The sequence below is a fragment of the Leucoraja erinacea genome, chromosome 21 (assembly GCF_028641065.1).
Source record: "Leucoraja erinacea ecotype New England chromosome 21, Leri_hhj_1, whole genome shotgun sequence".
NCBI lineage: Eukaryota > Metazoa > Chordata > Chondrichthyes > Rajiformes > Rajidae > Leucoraja > Leucoraja erinaceus.
Window position 1 is genome coordinate 30,232,466 of NC_073397.1, and position 21,565 is coordinate 30,254,030.

Below are 21,565 nucleotides of genomic sequence, written 5' to 3' on the forward strand. Positions count from 1 at the left end.
AAACTTTGAAAGCTGTGCAGTGTGGTGTGTGTGAGAGAGAGATGCTGCTGCTGTAAAAGGGATGCGAGCTGTTGTAGTCGGTACCGTTTCTAATTGCTGCATCTGGGTCCAGATTGCAGCGTTTCATTCACCGCCCGCTGGCTTGATCGCTGTAAATTCTCCCTATATTTTATTTTAGTTGGGACTGCAGAGTTAAATGCAGTGGAGAAACCACTGTGGATTGAAACAGTGAACCAGCGGGGTGTTACACTGTATCAATCTATCTCTCTCTGTCTCTCTGTGTCTGGTCTTCTTTGGCTGACGCCCGGACGTGTTAATCACATTTAGTGGACTTTTTTAAAAATGTTTTAACTTTGATCTTTTTAAGGCAAGAATTCTGGCTGTGTCTGTGTGTGGGAATTATGAAAATCCGGTGATAATTTAGGAGATGGGACTGGGGAAAGGGATGGCTGGCTCTCGCCTGCCCGTTTCAGTGGGGGGGAGAGTTGGTTCCAAGGGGGAAAAGATTATCGAAGCGGTGATTTTTGTTAGGTTTTTAATCATGGCAGCGGTGTGAATGACTTAAACCGACAGTCTCGTTACGTAGAAGTCGATGGCACGGGTTCAGAAGAGGCATATTGTTTTGATGCGCTCGCCCCGGCAATACTGACAAAAAAAATCCTTCTTGGAATGTGGACTGTCACCTTGGAAGACATGAAAGAAGAATTGTCTTTCTCGTTGTGGGTGGGGTGGTGGAGGAAGTGTATGTGTACATACTGTTTGAACAGATAGACCAACCGACCGAGTGGCCTTCTAATCAGCGCTGGGTGGGATATACCAACCACACAGTGCAGGTCTGTTCAAAGTTCCCCACCACATAGATTGATGGTGTCCTTTGGCTCGAGGCCAAGGTGACTTCGTGGAAGGTGCAACGTTTGTGAGATACGGATTACTGGTGGCTGGTGATATTTGTGCGGTGTGGTTCTATCAGATGCAATGTCATTACCGTGCTAAACTTGGCAATTAATTCTGAAACTGTTCGTTTCACTGCAGTAGTGGTCCCTCACGCCCTGTTTCCAAAAACAGAACCTGTGTATTTTTACTGTCCAGAGTAGTTGACATGAAAACTGATGAAATTAATTGATGAAAAATTGATTATTGAAATTATTTGATCAAAGCTTGATAGTTGCTGCAAATTAATGCAAAAGGCATTAATACACCCACTAAAACTTGCTTAATATGGGCGACACATTGCTGTGTATTATGAATAATCATACAAGATATCTTTAATGCATAAGCAATATGAAAATGCCTTGTATTTTACCTGAATGAATAAAATTAACGGAGATCGATATTAAGGCTGAGTTGTGCATGATCTACAAAGACCACACATAGCTGGGTAGCAGTTGAACCTGTAACATGGTCATCTAGAATGCTGAATTGTATGTCGAGTTTGTACTACTGAGCTCGCCAATGTTTGGTGACCTGTGGTTGTTGGGACATGATCAAAGTGGGTAACTCGCATGTTGGCATCCAATACAATCTGACACAATAAACTGAAAACTGAGTTTGTTTTTGTTTTATTATCGTGGCTATTATTCTATTATTGTGTTTCAACATCCCTTGAATTAATGATGTTCGTAGCGAATGAACCAATCCTTATCAAAACATTTCAACCTGTCAAAGGCAATGACTAGAAGTAGTCCATGTTACAGTTAGCGGTTTTAATGCAGTAAAACTCACTAATAGACTTCTTATTACAAGGAGCAGCAATGCAATTCTCAGAACTGAAGATCCTTTGATTATAATCCTTGCTATGAATTGAAATAAAAAGTGTTTGCCCTTTGTTCTTCTTCTCTTATCCAGCTTGTGCAGTTTGGAAATTTTAATTCTGTCTAACTTGGCCCAACCTTTCATTCCCCGATAAGCAGATGAGTTATTTTATTTTTTCTCTCGTCTCCAAAATGGATCATAAGGGTAGGGATGAACTGCAGATGCTGATTTAAACCGAAGTTAGACACAAAAAGCTGGAGTAACTCAGCGGGACAGGCAGCATCTCTGGAGAGAAGGAATGGGTGACTTTTCTGGTCTGACGAAGGGTCTCATCCTGAAATGTCACCCTTTCCTTCTCTCCAGAGATACTGCCTGTCCTGCTGAGTTATAAGGTCATAAATGATGGGAGCAGAATTAGGCCATTTGGCCCATCAAGTCTACTCTGCCATTCAATCATGGCTGATCTATCTCTCCTTCCTAACCCCATTCTCCTGTCTCCTCCCCCCCATAACCCCTGACACCCATACTAATCAAGACTCTTGATTCGGATGGTGGCAGCGTTGTATTCAGGCTGCTATCATTTATTTTGATGATGAGGGAAGTTAAGGAAAAAACTAAGTGAATGGAAACTGATTTGAATTGAGGACTTTAGCAGTTGCTTCCATCGTGAATGCGATCAACTTAATTCCTGACCCGTTTTTTCTAGCAATGCTTTATTGAGGTGTCCTTGGTTAGGAGTATGTGATATTCCTGATTGCACACTGTGGCTGAAATCTATGGAGACCAAGCACTGCAGATGGATGCTGGTTGATGCACAAAAGGACACAATGTTCTGGAGTAACTCAGCAGGTCGGGGAGTTACAAGAAGGAACTTGACCTGAAATGTCCCGCAGCTTATGTTCACCAGAGGTGTTGCCTGACCTGCTGAGTTACTCCAGCACTTTGTGTTCTTTTCTTTTGCAGGTATATTTGTCCTGGATTTTCTGGGGCGTTCTTTAAGGGTTTGAACTTTTAAGGAAAGCTGGAGGTTAGATCAGCCAATAGTGACCATAAGCATGTATCCACTGGGTAAATGAGATTTGTGAAATTAAAAATCGAAAAACATTTGCTTGAATGGAAGTTTATAATATTTTTTAAAAACTCATTGTAGATTCTGAAGCGGGTTGATGCCTAAATGTTAGAGATACAGCATGAAACAGGCCCTTCGGTCCACTGAGTCCTTGCTGAGTATCAATCGTTTTTTCCTCATCTCAGTTCTAAATAACCTACCCCTTAATTCTTAAACCGTGGCCCTGGTTCTGTTCTTCCACCAACCTCGGTCATACAGTATGGAAAACCGGCCCTTCAGCCCAACTTGCCATGCCAACCAACATGGCCCATATCCACTAGTCTCACATGCCTCCATTTGGCTAGTATCCCTCTTATCCTCTCCATATGCCTATGGAGAGCAGGAATGGGTGATGTTTGGGGTCGAGACCCTTCTTCATTCTGAAGAAACGTCACCCATTCCTTCTCTCCAACGATGCTGTCTGTCCCGCTAAGTTACTCCAGCATTTTGTGTCTGTCTTCAGTGTTAACCTGCATCTACAGTTTTCTACACACTATCCATGTATCTGTCCAAATGAATCTTAAACACTGTGATAGCACCTGCAAAGGAATAAATCTGTCGGGCATATTTATTCAATTAATTTACTAACCAACCTATCTTTGGGATGTGGGAGGAAACTGGGGGCAGCCAGAGGAAACCTATATTGTTAGAAGGGGAACAAGAACATTTCACAAGGGCAGTAGCAGAGGTCAGGATCGCACCTGATTTGTATTATGTTTATATTCAGCTTTACTGCTCTGAACCCATGCTCTCCCATTTGTATTATATCTGATTGTCTCTCTAACATTGAAGACTACAGATATATTTTGCTTAATTGGGGAATTGTTAGATTATTACATTTAAAATGCAATGGTTCAGTTCAGTGAAACCTTATTAACACATGTAGCTAGGCACAGTGAAATGTTTGTATACAACCTGGTAAAATCATTTAGCAGACCTCATAAGTCATACAGTGTGGAAACTGGCCCAACTTGCCCACACTGGCCAACATGCCCCAGCTACACTAGTCATAGTATGATACAGTGTGGAAACAGGCCCTTTGGCCCAACTTGCCCACACTGGCCAACATGTACCAGCTACACTAGCCATAGAGTGATGCAGTGTGGAAACAGGCCCTTCAGCCCAACTTGCCCCCACCGGCCAACATGTCCCAGCTACACTAGTCATTATGTGTTGTGACTACTGTGTTTGGTGTAAACAACGTTACAAGATGGGTTTTAAACCAAAACATATTCATCTTTTTTTCTGATTTCATTTATACTGGGGGAAAATTCTGTCTGTCAGCATCAAGGTTGTATCTTAAACTGGTCACAATGTCGTGTTGAATTGTGAGTTTCTGCCAATCTGTCACTGGTTTAGAAAGTTAAAAAAGCTAATTGTCTGAGATGTATTGGTACTAGGAAACATGCCTATCATTTTTAATATTTAATCTGCGGTGTAACTTTGGCAAAGAAAATAGTGTCTGTCTCAGCATTTTTCAAGTCTGTGGTATATCTGGTTCCTTGCAGTTGCAGAATGGCACATCCAAGTTGAAATTGTATTTCTGATAAAAAACTGTTTTCAACTGTTACTAAATCTTTACCATGTTGCCATTCTTGAAAGCGTCAGAACAAATGATAGTTGTTGGTTCTAAAAGGTACTGTCTGTTCCTTAGCAAGTTTTAGGCCTCCATGCAGGACTAGATTTACCGGCATCCTCGGTTCCAGAGGCTTTCTGGATGATTCCGTTTTGCCGGACCAACAGAGGTCGCGGTCTCCGAGGGGAGTCCAACGGTACTGGAGCGGTCCTCCTAGGCTGCCGGAGGGCCGAGATACTGGCCCGCAAAGTCGGCTACGGGAACGGGTCTGCTGGCTCTGGCCGGGCTGGAGTTACGGAGACCTGGTTGCAGGGGGAAAATTCGACCCGCCGATTGGCCGCGGAAGTTCCGATGAGGTCAAGATGCGCCGCCTCACCCGGCCTAGGCACCACATTTTCGAGGGGGAGGGGAGGGGGGAGATTTCAAGTCTGCTCTTGTAATTTTGTCCAGGGTTAAAGGTGGTGCCAGACCACCAGTTGCTGGACAATCGGTGGTGGATCTGTACTGAGACTTGCTGAAGATGAAATATGGGCACCTCTGACTGCTTGTACGGCCAATGGACTTATCATTCAGCAGAGTTATGCCCCTGTCCCACTTGGGAAACCTGAACGGAAACCTCTGGAGACTTTGCGCCCCACCCAAGGTTTCCGTACGGTTGCCGGAGGTTGCAGGTGCCGGAGGTGGTGGTGGAAGCAGGTAGGGAGACTGGCAAAAACCTCCGGGAACCGCACGGAAACCTTGGGTGGGGCGCAATGTCTCCAGAGGTTTCCGTTCAGGTTTCCTAAGTGGGACAGGGGCATTACAGCGCAATGACCTGCTTAGCAAAGATCTTGCGTCCACTCCAATTTACCGCTTGGGAAACCACTGTAATAACAATTGTCATATTCATTTGTATGGGGTCATCAACTCTGTGGAAATATCTAAATGCTTTCTTCATTTAATTTTTCAAAGTGCTTTCATTAATATTTTCATGTGATGATTTTTGGATTATTTGCATTTTCAAATAGTACTGACGAGCCGATGCTGGCCATCAAAGTGTTTTTAAATCTTGCGCTTACGAGGATGTTGCCAAGACCCGAGGGCCTGAACTATCGGGAAACATTTGATGGGCAAGGACTTTATTTGTCAGGGTACAGGAGGCCGAGGAGTGATCTCATTGAGGTGCATATAATCTTCAGCAGATAGATAGTGTTTAAGAAAGAACTGCAGATGCTGGAAAAATCGAAGGTAGACAAAAATGCTGGAGAAACTCAGCGGGTGAGGCCACATCTATGAGTCTGAAGAAGGGTCTCAACCCGAAACGTCACCTATTCCTTCGCTCCATGGATGCTGCCTCACCCGCTGAGTTTCTCCAGCAGTTTGTCTACTGCAGATAGATTGGGCGAATGCACTGGGTCTTTTACCCAGGATGGGGGAATCAAGAACCAGCAGACATGGGTTTGAGATGAGGGTGGGGGGGGGTGGGGGGGCATGATATACAGTAATAGGAACCTGAGAGGCAACTTGTTCTCTCAGTGTCGTGGGTGTATGGAGTGAGCTGCCAGAGGAGGTAGTCGAGGAAGGCACAACAATAGCATTTAAAAGACACTTGGACAGGTACGTGGATTGGAAAGGATTAGAGGGACATGGGACACACACAGGCAAATGGGACTAGTTTAGATGGTGCCTCGTGGTCGGCATGGGCAGGTTGGGCCGAAGGGCCTGTTCTGTGTGACTGACTCTGTCTCTGTCCCTGGGAAGGGGGTCACGGAATATACTACTTGAGACCAGTTTGCTGCTCGAGTCCAATGTTCATGAAGTTACAGGAGCAGAATTGGGCCATTCGGCCCATCAGGTCTACTCTCTCCATCTCTGTAATCATGGCTGATCTATCTCCCCCCCTCCACCCCTTTCTCCTGCCTTCTCCCCATAACCTCAGTGCTTCTGAATTAAAGCAAGGTGCAACTGTGGCCATTAGGTGTTGAGTCGGGACAGTGCACATGATCCAGCTCGGTATTTTCTAAAGCAAACAAAATAATCACATGTAATTATTCCTATTGTGCTGGCAAATGCAAGAGTTTTTAATTATGCAAATTAATTTTAGTAGAAGCTTGACCCTTAACCTCGTCAGCACAATTTTTTGATTGCAGTCTGCTGTGCATGAATAAAGGTGAGAGACTGAGATAAAATGTTGGCCGCTAGTTTTCACTTTACTTTTGAAAATTTTTGTTCTTTTTCTTAATCCTTTGTATCAGCCGTAATAATTCGGTAACATTTTTCATAATTTTATTGAGCACTGCGGTTCATAAGATTACAGCCACTTTACAGGAAATTATTTCATTTCTAAGCCTAGTGAAGTAATTGATGCTGTAGGATCTTGCTAATTCAAATTTATCACAGAATAATGTCTTCCGTTTAAAGGTACAGCAGCGGTGAGTTTAACAGATTCACTGAAGTTCACGTTTGAGATAAATCCACTGGTTTTCCTTTGTTTAAGCCTGTGTTCGAATGTTGGACCGGGCATTCATTATCTTGAATGGGAATAATATCTTCAATGGAAGACAATTTGTAATTCTTGCTGGTTGCAGAAATATCATCAGTGGTAGGATCTCTCGAGTGGCTTTCAGCAGTGTGTGTGTGTGCCGGCCCAAGCTTTGCATTTAATGAAGAAGTAAGTCTCCACAAAGTTGAGGTTTAAATCTGCATCTCCCAGCTTTCAGAAAATTCCCAGTTCAGTCCCGAACAATCTATGCTTAATGCTTTCATATATGAAAGGATTATAAACCTTCTGGGTTCAGTGATTATACATGGCATCACCGGCCCGATGTTAATTGTCACGTTGTCGAGATCCCCAACCTTTCTCTCAATGTCGTCAAGACAAAGGAGATAATGGTGGACTTAAGGAAGTGTACGCCAGTTTGCATTGACGGTGCCGAAGGGGAGATGGTTGAAAACTTCATATTCCTAGGAGTCAATATCGGCAACAATTTGTCCTGGACCACCCATATTGAAGCAACGACCAAGGAAGCGCACCAACGCTGCTCCCTCCTTGAAGGCTTCGTTAGCCGACCAGCGATCCCCGCACATTAACACCACACCCACGAGGGACAATTTTTACATTTACCAAGCCAATTGACCTACAAACCTGCACGTCTTTCGAGTGTGGGAGGAAACCGAAGATCTCAGAGAAAACCCATGCAGGCCACAGGGAGAACGTACAAACTCCATACAGATGGCACCCGTTGTCGGGATCGAACCTGGGTCTCCGGTGCTGCAAGGGCTGTAAGGCAGCAACTCTACCGATTCGCCGCAGTGCCCGCCTTATTAACCCTTCTATTGACTCAATTTGTGCCTCAGCAAGGCCAGCAGCATAATCAAGGACGAGTCGCACCCTGGACACTTCCTCTTTTTCCCCTTCCCCATCCCCCCTCTTCGCACACCTCCAAATTCAGGGACCGTTTCTTCCCAGCTGTTATCAGGCAACAGAATCATCCTACCACAACCAGAGAGCAGTGCTGAACTACTGTCTCTCTCATTGGTGACCCTCGGATTTTGCTGGCATAACCTTGTATTAAACATTTCCTTTTGTATCTATACACTGTCATTCCTCGTATGTTGCAAAACATACTTGGCTAATAAGGTATGATTAATGGCTCGATTGTAATCATGTATTGTCTTTCTGCTGACTGGATAGCACGCAACAACACCTATTCATTGTACCTCGGTACACATGACAATAAATTAAACCAAACTTATCACTGTTGCCCCGAGACATTATCACCTTCTCCACAGTAAACAATGGACCATTGTGGGCTCGACCTATCCTTGATCATCATTGCTGGCTTTGATTTGTTCTCAACTTCATATCTCTGCTTTCCCTCTCCCCTGACTCTCGGTCTGAAGAAGGGTCTCGACACGAAACGTCACCTATTCCTTTTTGCCAGAGATGCTGCCTGACCCGCTGAGTTACTCCAGCATTTCGCGTCTATCTTCGGTGTCATCCAGCATCCAGCAGTTCCTTCCTACACACTTGGGATGTGTTTTTCATAATGTATCCTGATGCCTGTTTTCACCTTCGTGCCATTGTTCATGGCAAAGCACCTGTTTAATGCTGTTCTTGTTATGTTCAAAGTAACAAGATGCTTAAAGTATATAAATCCTGGAAACTGTGGAATATAAACTCTAACCCCATTCCATTCGAAGATTAACATTGTTTGTGACACAACCTTCTGCGGCATCTGCACTTTTTATTGAAACCTGCCCACCTTCTCACTTGTCTTGTCTCTCGCCCTGAACTTTCCCAATCATTCTAGCCCCCACAATGGAATTATCTCTGGAAAATATCTTTAAAGAGACACATGGATATGGATGGATATGGATGACCAGCTTCCCAGCTGTTACCAGGCATCTGAACCATCATGTCAACAAATAGAGAGCAATCCTGAGCCACTATCTGAAGGAGGGTCTCGACCCGAGATGTCACCCATACCCTCTCTCCAGAGATGCTGCCTGTCTCGCTGAGGTACTCCAGCTGTTTGTGTCTATCTTCGGTTTAAACCAACATCTGCAGTTCCTTCCTACACTACTATCTACCTAATTGGAGATTCTTAGACTTTACTGGACTTTATCTTGCACTAAACATTATTCCCTTTATCGTGTATCTGTAAACTGTGGATGGCTCGATTGTAATTGTGTGTTGTCTTTCTGCTGACTGGTTAGCACGCAACAAAAGCTTTTCACTGTACCTCTGTACAGGTGACAAACTCAAATGTGAGGCAGAGGAGATTAAACATTCGACTTTAGAGAAACAGCAAGGAAACTGGTCCTTCAGCACACCGTGTCCACGCTTACACTGACACTATCTTTCCTATACGCTAGGGACAATTTAGAATTCTACCAATGCCAATTAATGTAAAAAGCTGTATGTCTTTGGAGTGTTGGAGGAAAACGGCATTTGGGGAAAACCAATGTGGTTACAGGGAGAACGTACAAACTCCGTACAACTCTACTGCTGCGCCACTGTGCTGCCCTTGTTTAACCTGGCACTATTTTTGGCACGGACATTGAGCTGAATGGCCTGTCCCTGTCATGTTCCAGTGTTCTAGTGTTGCATCAAACGGTTGCAATGGTGAATCTCTCCACTTTCAAAAATGCCTTCAAACAATATTTTTCAACATCTCTTGTGATCTACATCATGTAAGATCTCTTCAGGGCTAGGGCCTGTAAGATGAGAATAAGGACTGGGCCCTGAGGGATAGAGATGAGGAAATACTTCACACAGAGAGTGGTGAACATTTGATTTTTTTTTTCCCCCTTTCTCCTTTCAAAGCTATATTTTTGAGCTACAGCCTGGAAATGCCCTTTGGCCCACTGAGTCCAAGCTGAACATTGATCAGCCGTTCACCTCAGTTCTATGCTATCCCACTTTTTCGTCTATTCCTCACACACCAAGAGTAATTTTACACCGGTCAATTGTGCTATGAGCCCGCACATCTTTGGGACACGGGAAGAGAGTGGGGCACTTGGAGGAAGACCGTGCGGCTGGCTACAGGGAGAACGTGAAAATCTGACCGAGGTCAGGATCAAGCTCTGGTCTCCCCCAACTATATTGGTGATACCAGGAACTGCTGATGCTGGAATGTTGAGTGAAACGCAGTGTGCTGGAATAAACTCCGCAGGCCAGGCAGCGTCTATGGAGGGCAACGTTTCGGGTTGCAACCTTTCTTCAGACTGATTGTTGGGAGAGGAGAAAGCTGCAAAAGCAAGGGATAAAGCATGGATGCAGGCGATGGCGGTGAATGGAAATGAGGAACTCTGGCACAGCAGTAGAGATGCTGTCTTAAGGGCCTGCCCCACGAGCATGCGACTGCATACGGCAAGTGCGACCAAACTGGAAGCGGGGGCCGCGTGGAGGTCGAGTGATTGACGTGAAGTTTGAGCGAAGTCCGCGCTCAAGAAAAGGTACGCCGTCAAGATGCTGCGTATGCCCGTCGAGGCGACTGCGGGCCGGCAGGCCATTGCCGCGTGGAATTTTTGAACACTCAGTTTTTCGGAGCCCCGCGCGATGTCGGGACAAGCTCTGCTCAACTCCATACAACTCTGGCGATCGAAGTGGGACCGGCCCCGTGAGGCCGTACAGCTCAAGCGACCACGTTTGGTCGAGCTTGTCGCGCAGTCGCATGCTCGTGGGACAGGCCCTTTACAGTGTCCTCGGGTGCTTTCTGTACAGAGTATGTACGTTCCCTGTGACTGTGTGGGTTTTCTCCGGGTGCTCCGGTTTCCTCCCACATTCCAAAGACAAGGAGGTTTGCAAGCTTCTGCCAATTGTCCCTAATGTGCGGGTTGAGCTAGTGTACAGATGATCGCTGGTTAAAGCTGACTCGGTGGGCTGAAGTGCCTGTTTCCACGCTGTATCTCGAAACTGAACTAGACTATAGAGCAATACGAGGTGGTGGAAAAAATAGCTGCAGGTGAGGTGTGGGAGGAGGGAAGCAGAAAAGAGAGAGGAGGTGGAGGGTTATTGCTTGACATTGGAGACTTCAATGCTGATACTGATGGATGGAAGTGTATGAATTATAACTGTCATCTATCTTGGTGTTGGTTTAGTCTTGTCCTGTGTATAGAGATACAGTGGGGGAAAAACTAATGTGTGCGCTATTCAGACATACCATACCAGAGGACATCAGAAGGTACAAAAGACAAAATATATTTAGTACAAAATATATTTCAAATGCAAACTTTATTGTCATTGTGCAGTGTACAGTACAGAGACAACAAAATGCAGTTAGCATCTCCCTAGAACGGTGACATAGAATTTGAGCAATAAAAAAAAATATTTACGTGCATACAGTCGTAGTAATGCATTTTTTTCTGGTGGGGGTGGGGAGGGGGGGTTGGGTGGGTGACTGGCAATCACCGAGGTACAGTGTTAAGTAATGTAACAGCCGCAGATTATGTAATAACGAGTGTAGGAAAGAACTGCAGATACTGGTTTCAATCGAAGATAGACACGAAATTCTGGAGTAACTCAGTGAGACAGGCAGCATCTGTGGAGAGAAGGAATTGGCGATGTTTCGGGTCGTCCGAAGAGGGATCTCGACCCGAAACGTCACCCATTCCTTCTCTCCAGAGATGCTGCCTTTCCCGCTGAGTTACTCCAGCATTTTGTGTCTACCTTGTATTTAATAACTAGATATATTTAATGCCTGGTACAGTAGTAACATTCCTCCATGTACAGGCAGTTATAAATCTCACAAGCATTGCTATGTATATAAGCTTGGATTTTATAGGGGTAAGTGATATAAATGCTTTCTCAAGATTACAATATCTGAGGATCGAAATATTTTTGTTCATTGGTAATATTATAGTCGGAAAATATTTATTTCTGAAGGTAAAAAAAATGAGTTGCAGCATTTCAGTGTTGGTTTCTATTGGATGCCTGTCATGGCTTAGAGATGTCACATCTGCTGCTAATTAATGCAGCAACCTATTTGAGGAGCCAAAAAGACCTTTTTTTGCTGGGAATTGCAGGCTTGTTCTTTTGCAGTGGGAAATGTTATGAAAGTGAGCAGTGTACTGTCTGTGAAAATGCACCAAGCCGCGGCCTGAGAGTGTTTTAGGGGCATGGATGAATGAAAAAATAAAATCCATCTAAAGCTTCCGTTTGGTTTGCGCTGCAGAGCACCCATGTTTTGCGAATTAAATTGCAGGATTCGTGGGAGAAATTCGCCAACGCTTCCCCGAGTCTATGACTTGTGCGGTGCAGCAGCGAACATGAGTGTCACACAGTGGGGCAGCGGGTAGAGCTGCTGCCTCATTACGCCAGGGACCCGGGTTCGATCCTGACCTCGGATGCTGTCTTTGTGGAGTTTGCATATTCTTCCTGTGACCGCGTGAGTTTCCTACGGGTGCCCTGATTTCCTCTCGCATCCCGAAGACGTGTTGGTTTAGCAGGTCAAATGTCCTCTGTGAAGTGGCCTTTAGAGTTTAGTTTAGTGATATAGCTCGGAAATGGGTCCTGCAGCCCGCCGAGTCTGCGCCGACCAGCAATCCCCGCACACTAATGCCATTCTACACACACGCACACACATACACACGCACGTCTTTGGAGTGTTGAAGGAAACCGAAGATCTCGGAAGAAACCCCTGCAGGTCACTGGGAGAACGTGCAAACTCTGCTCAGTCAGCACCCGTAGTCAGGATCGAACTTGAGTCTCTGGCGCTGTAAGGCAGCAATTTTACCGCTGTGCCACCGTGCAGAAACACATGTGGGTGGGACAGCTTTAATTAATTAGCGTCAGATTCCAGATGGTCGTGGGCAATTTCTATGCCTTGATGAAGTATTTATGATTTAAAGGAAACAATTTATGAATGTTTAAAGTACATTCATGGTTATGAGGTTCTGTGGGTCAAATAATTTCAGTTTTATTACAATGAACTGACTGGAAATCAGTGATTAGTCTATTCATTTGTTAAATGGAGCGTACCGGATCTCAAATTATTCCACTTGCTACTTGCAAAGCTCAAGGATGATATGAATGAAGGATCTGTTTATCATCGATTACATTGTCACATATCCATGGGGATTGTTCTTGCTTAGTGTTTAGTTTGGAGGCCAACCGGGTCCGTGCCGACCAGTGATCCCCGTACAGTAACACTATCGTACACACACTAGGGACAACTTTACCAAGCCAATTACCCTACAAACCGTGGAGTGCGCGAGGAAACTGGATATACCAGAGAAACCCCACACGGGTCACAGGGAGAACGTACAGAGCGTGGTCAGGATCGAACCTAGGTCTCTGGCGCTGGAAGGCAGCAACTCTACCGCTGCACCACCGTGCTGCTCCAGCTCCCAACAAATCTTAACTCCAAATAGGTGGAAGAAACAAATATCCACATTTCTGCTGTTAAAACAAGGAACTACAGCTGCTGGTTTACACAATGTGCTGAGTTACTTAATGTATCAGGCAGCATCCCTGGAGAACATGGATAGGTTTGGGTAGGACCCTTCGGACTGAATCGAGGTCCTGACTTGCAACATCACCTATCCACATTCTCCAGAGATGCTGCCTGAGCCGCTGACTTACTCCTGCACTGTATGTTATAGAAACATAGAAATTATATGCTTACTCCTGCACTGTATGTCATGCTTTATCTGCTGTTACTTTAGTTTAGTGATACAGCAGGGAAACTGTCCCTATGTCCCACCAAGTCTACTCTGACCAATGATCACCCGTTCTAAAGGTAGACGCAAAATGCTGGAGTAACTCAGCGGGACAGGCAGCATCTGTGGAGAGAAGGAATGGGCGACGTTTCGGGCCGAGACCCTTCTTCGGATGTTCTACCCTACGCACTAGGGGCAATTTACTGAAGCCAATTCACCTACAAACCTGCACGTCTTTGGAGCCTAGGAGGAATCTGGAGCACCCAGAGAAAAACCATGTGGTCACCTGAAAACCCAACGAACTATGTATACCCTGCACCTGTAGTCGGGATCGAACCCAGGTCTGTGATGCTGTAAGGCAGCAGCTCTACCACTGGTGCCATCCAGGGAATCAATGCTGAGACTCAACTCTAAATAACTAATGAACATGGACTACAAAAGTCTACTCTAATAATCACCATAAAATTCCACGAGTGCCTATTACAAGTTTTAATCTTGGCCAATGTTTTGAAAGTGCAAAATTTATTGGCATGCTAGATCATATTGTAAAATTCATTCATTGACATCCAGGTCTTGTGTATATCTATATTTTTAAACTGTTAACCACATGCTATGTTAACTGACAGGAACTTTTAATCTCATCATCCCCACTCCCTTTTGGGTGGGAAGCAACCCTAGTACAAGTTCATCTTTATATGGGTCACTGACTGAATTCTTTCCCACTGTGTTCTCTTTGGGGGATGCTCCATCTAGCCTGAAACACTCTCGCTGTAAGAAGCCAAAGGGTTTTTTTTTATTTTATTTTTTTAATTGAAATGAGACTGATCCTTGGCACTTCAGTTTTATTTTAGTTGCATTAACTTTCGAAGGGGTTAGGCTTCCCCAATGGGAAATCTCGAAGGCGGAAAAAAATGACCCTAAAAATATATATTTAAAAAAAAAAGCTAAGCTTTGAGTCGTAGAGCATGGAGGACGAGAGACTGGGGAGAGGATGCAGAGGTTAGTAGCTGCGAGCAGTTTGACCATGCACACTGGAGTATCTTTGTAGAAAGTAGATTGGGGAGCGATGTGCCTTTCATATAATGTATATAAATGCAATAAATAGCCGGAGGCTGCTTAAACATGCTTTAACAATTTAAATGTCATAATGGGCCACACAAGAATGAATGATTTGTCAAAGCAGTAAGGTTTTTAAGTAGCACATTAGGGGAGTCTGGTGCAGAGATATGGCGAGGAAATTGTTATTTTAGATCCAGCAGAGGAATCTATAGCTGCCAGTGGTGGAGTAATTAAAATTAGTAATGTACTGGAAGTTTGATTTAGCGGAACTTGGGTATTGGGAAGATTGTTAGAAGTTGGAATGATTTCAATTGCATACTTAGTTGAGATCTTTACAGTCTGTCTAAGTGTCCCATTTCAAACCTCCGCCCCTCATAACCTCTGTCCCCTGACAAAATCAATCACTTGGCTGCTATCAAGTCATTTCTTGCATCATAGTTATACAGCATAGAAACGGGCCCTTCGGCCCAACTTGCCCATACCGACCACGATGCCACATCTATACTAGTCCCAACTGTCTGCATTTGCACCATTTGCCCCTAAGCCTTTCCTATCCATGTACCTGTCCAAATGTCTTTGCAATGTTGTTTTTGTACCTGCCCCAACTAACCCCTCGGGCAGTTTGTTCCATATCCCCACACTCTCTGTGGAAAACCTTGCCCCTCTGGTTTCTATTAAAACTTTCCCCTCTCACCTTAAACCTATGTCCCCTGGTTCTAGATTTCCCAACTCTGGGTGAAAGGCTCTGTGTATATACCCTATTTATACCATCAGTAAGGCAGAGCAGCAGTAAGTTGCTGCCTTACAGCGCCAGAGACCCGGGTTAATTCCTGACTATGAAAAACATTTTTCACACAGTGGTGAATCTCTGGAATTCTCTGCCACAGAAGATAGTTGGCTATATTTAACAGGGAGTTAGATGTGGCCCTTGTGGCTAAAGGGATCAGGGGGTATGGAGAGAAGGCAGGTACAGGATACTGAGTTGGATGATCAGCCATGATCATATTGAATAGCGGTGCAGGCTCGAAGGGTTGAATGGCCTACTCCTGCACCTATTTTCTATGTTTCTATGGGTGCGGTCTGAATGGAAACGTGCCCTTCAGCCCACTGAGTCCACACTGACCATCGATGACCCGTTCACATTAGTTCTATGTTATCTCATTATTCCCAACACAATTGATAGGGGCCAATTAACGTACAAACCTTGGCTTTGGGATGTGGGAACGAATCCGGAAAAAACCCACTCGGAGAAAACCCACCCGCTCACGGGGAGAACGTGCAAGCTCCGCGTAGACAGCACCCGAGGTCAGGATCGAACCCGGGTCTCTGGCGCTGAGAGGCAGCAGTTCTACCAGCTACACCACTGGTGACGTATTCTTCTCTGACAACTACTTGGGAATTTCATGGCGCACATAATTTTTTTTAATGAATAGATATGCAGAATATATCAATTTGAAGTTTTATGTAATTGCATTAAAATGCAGCTCTTTAGCAATATTTTATTTTGCCAAGCTAATTAGAAATGACTATTTTGCGATATTTTATGGCGCTGCAGTCTTGAGCAGAACAAACAAAAATGCTTGTCTTCATCCTTATTAATCATATGTTTTGTGATGTTTCCGTTGGTATTACAGCTGGTATTTTTCAGAAGCCAAATGCAGGGAGTCTTCAAGCAGATTGCTGAGCTTACACATAGGTAGTTTTTTTTTCTCTCAGTGATTTTAGGGGATTTTTGCTGATGAAATGCTTATTTCCACAATTCAACAGATCTCTGTTCCCTTGGGAGTGAACCGTCCTCCGAAACAGATTGGCACGGGCCTTCTGACAGTTATCCGAGCAATATAGTGAATGCTAATTAGAGGCATAACGTGTATTATTTCTCCCCTCTCTCCGGTTGACTCCAGAGTAAAAAGGAAGAAGGGCAAAAAAAAAATTGGAGGGCACTTGTTATACGGGGAGCTCTGTGTTAGTAAGCAGCCAGAGGTGGATGATGCCTGATTGTAAGATATCGCTGATTGCACGACTGCAAAACTAAAAAGGAACTGCTAAAATAATGAGAAACCATGGCATAGAACAGATGCTGACTAAGATCAACTAACTGAGGCGATTACATCTCACACACACACTTCATAAGTGGTTTACCTGTACAACTCGCATACTATCCTCTTTGGCAGGCATTCTTCCTTAAATACACCACAGTTGCATGGCCATTCTTCATAAGTGATAGGAGCAGAATTAGGCCTACTCGGCCCATCGTTCAATCATGGCTGATCTATCTTTCCCTCTCAACATCATTCTCCTGCCTTCTTCCCACATCCCCTGACACCCGCTGACTTGGCGTCCGCAGCCTTCTGAGGCAATGAATTCCACAGATTCACTACCCTCTGACTAAAGACATCCCTCCTCCTCCTCTCTTTCCGAAAGGAATGTCCTTTAATTCCTTCGGATCATTCCCGTAAAACTCCTCTGGACCCTCTCCAGCGTCAGCACATCCGTAGAAATGGGACCCAAAATTGATCACAATACTCCAAGTGCGGTCTGCCAGCGCCTTACAGAGCCTGAGCATTATATCCCTTTGTCTGTGAACAACTAATAACTAGGAACTGCAGTTGCTGGTTTACCAAGGAAAGACGCACAATTTTGGAGTGACTCAACAGACGGGTCAGACGGTACCAATTAATAGTCAATTAAAAAAAAAAAACATGTAACAACATCTCGGATAAAGTAGGACTGGGAGATTTAGTTCCATTTGTAAAAACAATGAACTGCAGATGCTGGTTTACAAAGAAAATCACAGCGCTGGAGCGACTCAACGGGTCAGGCAGCATCTCTGGAGAGCATGGATGACGTTTCGGGTCGGGAACCTTCTTCAGACTGATGGTAGTGGAGGGGTGGGAAAGAAAGCAGGAAGAGGGGATGGGGCAGGATGGAGAATGGCCCGTCAAAGGTCTCTCACAACTCCCCTCAGAGAGAGAGAGAGAAGGAGAACTTCATCAAAGTAGGTACACCTTGAATAGATTTCACGTTGGAGCAGTCAAAATATTAGTAAATAAGGAACTGCAGGTGCTGGTTTACCTAAGAAAGACACAAATCCCTCCACCCACCCCGCTCTGTCCCGCCCCTATTCCAGCTTTCTTTCCCACCCAATCCGCTCCCCTCTTGATTAGTACAGGTGTCGGGTTATGGGGAGAAGGCAGGAGAATGGGGTTAGGAAGGAGAGATGGATCAGCCATGATTGAATGGCGGAGTGGGCCGAATGGCCTAATTCTCCTCCTTTCTTTATGAACTTATGAAGAATGACCATTGTAACTGTGGTGTATTTAAGGAAGAAGGCTTGCCAAAGAGGGACAGCAGTGGAGTATATGAGTTGTACAAATAAACCACTTGACCTTTTGACCTTATGACCCAAAACATCACACTTTCTTTTTCTCCAGAGATGCTGCCTGATCCATTGAGTTGCCGCAGCACTTTGTGTCTAACTATACTCCGAATATTTCATTGAGCTGACTGGCTCCATAGGTCAGTGGTTCAGAACTCAGTCCTCTATATTCGTCCAACAATACTCTACAGGGATTTTGCATAGGGACTTGATGTTACTGTGAATGTTCCTCATGTGGATAATATACTGTATCATCCATAATCATGTGATTTATACCCGAGAGTACCCTGTCAATTTGCTGACTCGGTGTAATATGATCTAGTATACACAGGTAGACGCGATGCTAGAGTAACTCAGCAGGTGAGGCAGCATCTCCAGAGAGAAGGAATGGGCGACGTTTAGGGTTGAGAGCCTAGATGGGCCGAATGGCCTAATTCTACTCCTATTCCTTATGACCCTCCCTGCAATCAGCATGAAGAAAGGTCCTGACCCAAAACATCGCCTATCCATGTTCTCCAAAGATGCTGCCTGACCCGCTGAGTTACTCCAGCATTTTGTCTTTCATTCTGTTAACAACATGTTTAAGCACATGTTTTAGTGTTGTATCGTTCCCTTTGCTCTACCTATTGTATTTGAGTTTGATGTGATTATATTTACAGTATGTATAGTATTAGCCGTTTGGATGCCATGCAAAACAAAGCTTTTCACTGTACCTTGGTACACGTGACATTAGTAAACACGAACCTAAGCCTTTGGTGCCTAGAGTGTTGTGGTACTCTTGACCGAAAGCCAATGCAACATCATAATTAAACTCATTGCCATCTTGTTTTCCATTCACTGATAAGCTCTGTATCCACCCACACCTGCAATAAATTTGTTCCTCAGCTATTTCTCAGTCGGCACGGTGGCGCAGCGGTAGAGTTGCTGCCTTATAGCACCAGAGACTCTGGTTCGATCCCGACTACGGGGGCTGTCTGTGTGGCGTTTGTACGTTCTCCCCATGACCTTGTGTGTTTTCTCTGAGAAATCCAGTTTCCTCCCACCCTCCAAAGACATACAGGTTTGCAGGTTAATTGGCTTGGTATTAATGTAAATTGTCCCGAGTGTGTGCAGGATAGAGTTAATGTGCGGAGATCGCTGGTTGGTGCGGGCTCGGTGGGCCGAAGGGCCTGTTTCTGCTCTATCTCTAAACTAAACCATTTCTCTATTTATCTTGTCCAGTTGTTTTGGAGCTGCCAGAGTATTTGGGTTGCCTGTTCACTGTCCCCATTGTAGATGTCCTTGATCAGTGGACCTTCACGTATTTAGCTGAGAAATGTTTGCATATCAACATTTGGACATTTATTGGAATTGGTCTTCGAAGATAATTTCTTCCCATACGTAAAAAAGGCAGCAATTATAAATTTAGTCCGTTAATTGGTTTTCATAATGCGTTTGGATATTTGTGTTTTTGTTCAGTTATCTGGTGATATGTTGAGGTTGTCTCTTGATTTAACAAACTTCTGACGTCCTGATTAAACTTCTTGTCAGCTTGTCTTCTATTAAGTGGTTCGTTCTATATTTACTTCATCAGATTTCTCCACTGTTCTAGTTTGTCTTTTGCTGAAATCATTTGATGAACATTGTTTTTGTTCATAAGCTGCTTTCAAAATTTATTGTCCATAGCTAGTGAGGTACAGATTTTTGGTTTAGCCATCCATGGCTTGTATTCATTGGAATTTGGAAGGATGAGATGGGATTTTATAGAAACTTCTAAAATTCTTAAAGGTTTGGACAGACTAGATGCAGGAAAAATGTTCCCGCTTTTGGGGGAGTTCAGAACCAGGGATATGGGGGGAAAAAGCAGGAACGGGGTACTGATTTTAGATGATCAACTATGATCATATTGAATGGCTGTGCTGGCTCGAATGGCCTACTCCTGCAACTATTTTTCTATGTTTCTATCATATTGAATGATGGTGCTGGCTCGAAGGTGCTGGCTCGCCTACTGCTGAACCTATTTGCTATGTTTCTATACACAAGAGAAGCCACGTTTCTGGCGATGCCAAAGTTACTGCCAGTTCAAACTGGCCATTATAGCCCAGGGTGCTTTTAAAAAAAATTTGACTTAGCAATTCTTTAAAAAATATTTTGCCTAAATATGCATTGAGACCAATCTTGCTCTTAGAACTTAAAGAACTTAATCCTCTTGAATGTTTCTACCCATGACGGAGCAATCTGCTGCTGTGTTAATATGCATTTCATTTAATTTGATTGTTGATCTTCACAATTACTTTAAAATCCTGTTTTCACTTCCTGCTGTTTGCACACATGGTGCAGGCATTACCTAGCCTTGTACGCTCAGTTCCATTTCAAACTGGGTAGATTCTCCCTCTATTTTCCTGTTGGGGAAAAGCTTTCCTTCCACAAAAGGGTTTGCATTGGTCACCTTGTCCTCGCATGCTTTGATTTGCATGCAGAGGATGGACCCAAAGTGGTGGGGGTCAGGCAGCATCTCTGGAGAAGAGTAACTATTTGGGGTCAGGCAGCATCTCTGGAGAAGATGCCTATTGCATCCCATGTCTTTAGCGCTTGCCGTTTACAGCACGTTGGTGCCTTTGAATGAGCACACTGGTGGTGAATGGAGCCTGTTGCACCAGGAACAAGGGTTGCCTGGCATCTCACAGTTATACGGTGTGGAAACAGGCCCTTCAGCCCAACTTGCCACTCCGACCTATATGCCCCATCTACACTAGTCCCATCTGCCTATGTTCGGCCCATCTCCCTCCAAACCTGTCCTATCCGTGTACCTGCCCAAATGTTTTTTTAAAGGTTGTGATGATCCCTGCTTAACCCATCTCCTCCAGCAGCTTGTCCTACACCCACCACCCATTTGTGTTAATTGAAAAATAAAAAGTTGCCCCTTCAGGTTCAATTAAACAATTAAAACCCTTCCCCCCCCCCCCCCCCCCCCCCCCCCCCCCCCCCCCCCCCCCCCCCCCCCCCCCCTATCCCCCCACTGGGAAAACCTATGCGTTCCCCCTGATTCTTGATGCCCCTACACTGGGAAAAACGCTCTGTGCGTTCACCCGATCTGTTCCTCTCGTGATCTTGTACAGAGTCTGGGCAACAGCCTGGTAAATCTTCTCTGCACCATTCCCATGTTAGTGCAAAAACCAGTCGGGGGATGGGGGTGGGGGAGTGAGTGTGACTGACTGCTGCAGCTGAGGGTCCTGGGTATTAATCAAAGTCACTCACTTCCATCAAGTTGTTAATTCTACAAACCATGCGCGACGTTAGATTCCTCCTGCCCAGTAGTTTTGGCTTGATCCGCTTGTCAGTCAGCCGCATGCTATCTATTCCACGCTGCATGCTTTAAGAATTCACCAAAGATGTGGTGCCTTGATAAATCCTTTAATGCAATGGGGCTGATTCACTGACACTGTCTTCAGCTCCTGCCAAACATGCACCACTCTGCTGTTTCATTCATCTGCGGATTGAAGTAATCCTCTAGGTTTCTGAACTATCTCAGTGAAGGTAAAATCCCTGACTTTCTGTAGGACTACCA

General features: G+C 44.7%; 1 protein-coding gene across 2 annotated transcripts in view; it reads left to right on the forward strand.

The window, feature by feature from the left end:
• The window catches only part of LOC129707459 (cadherin-4-like), a 485,034-nt gene that overhangs the window by 12,289 nt on the left and 451,180 nt on the right, over positions 1-21,565 (forward strand). The window lies entirely within an intron of this gene.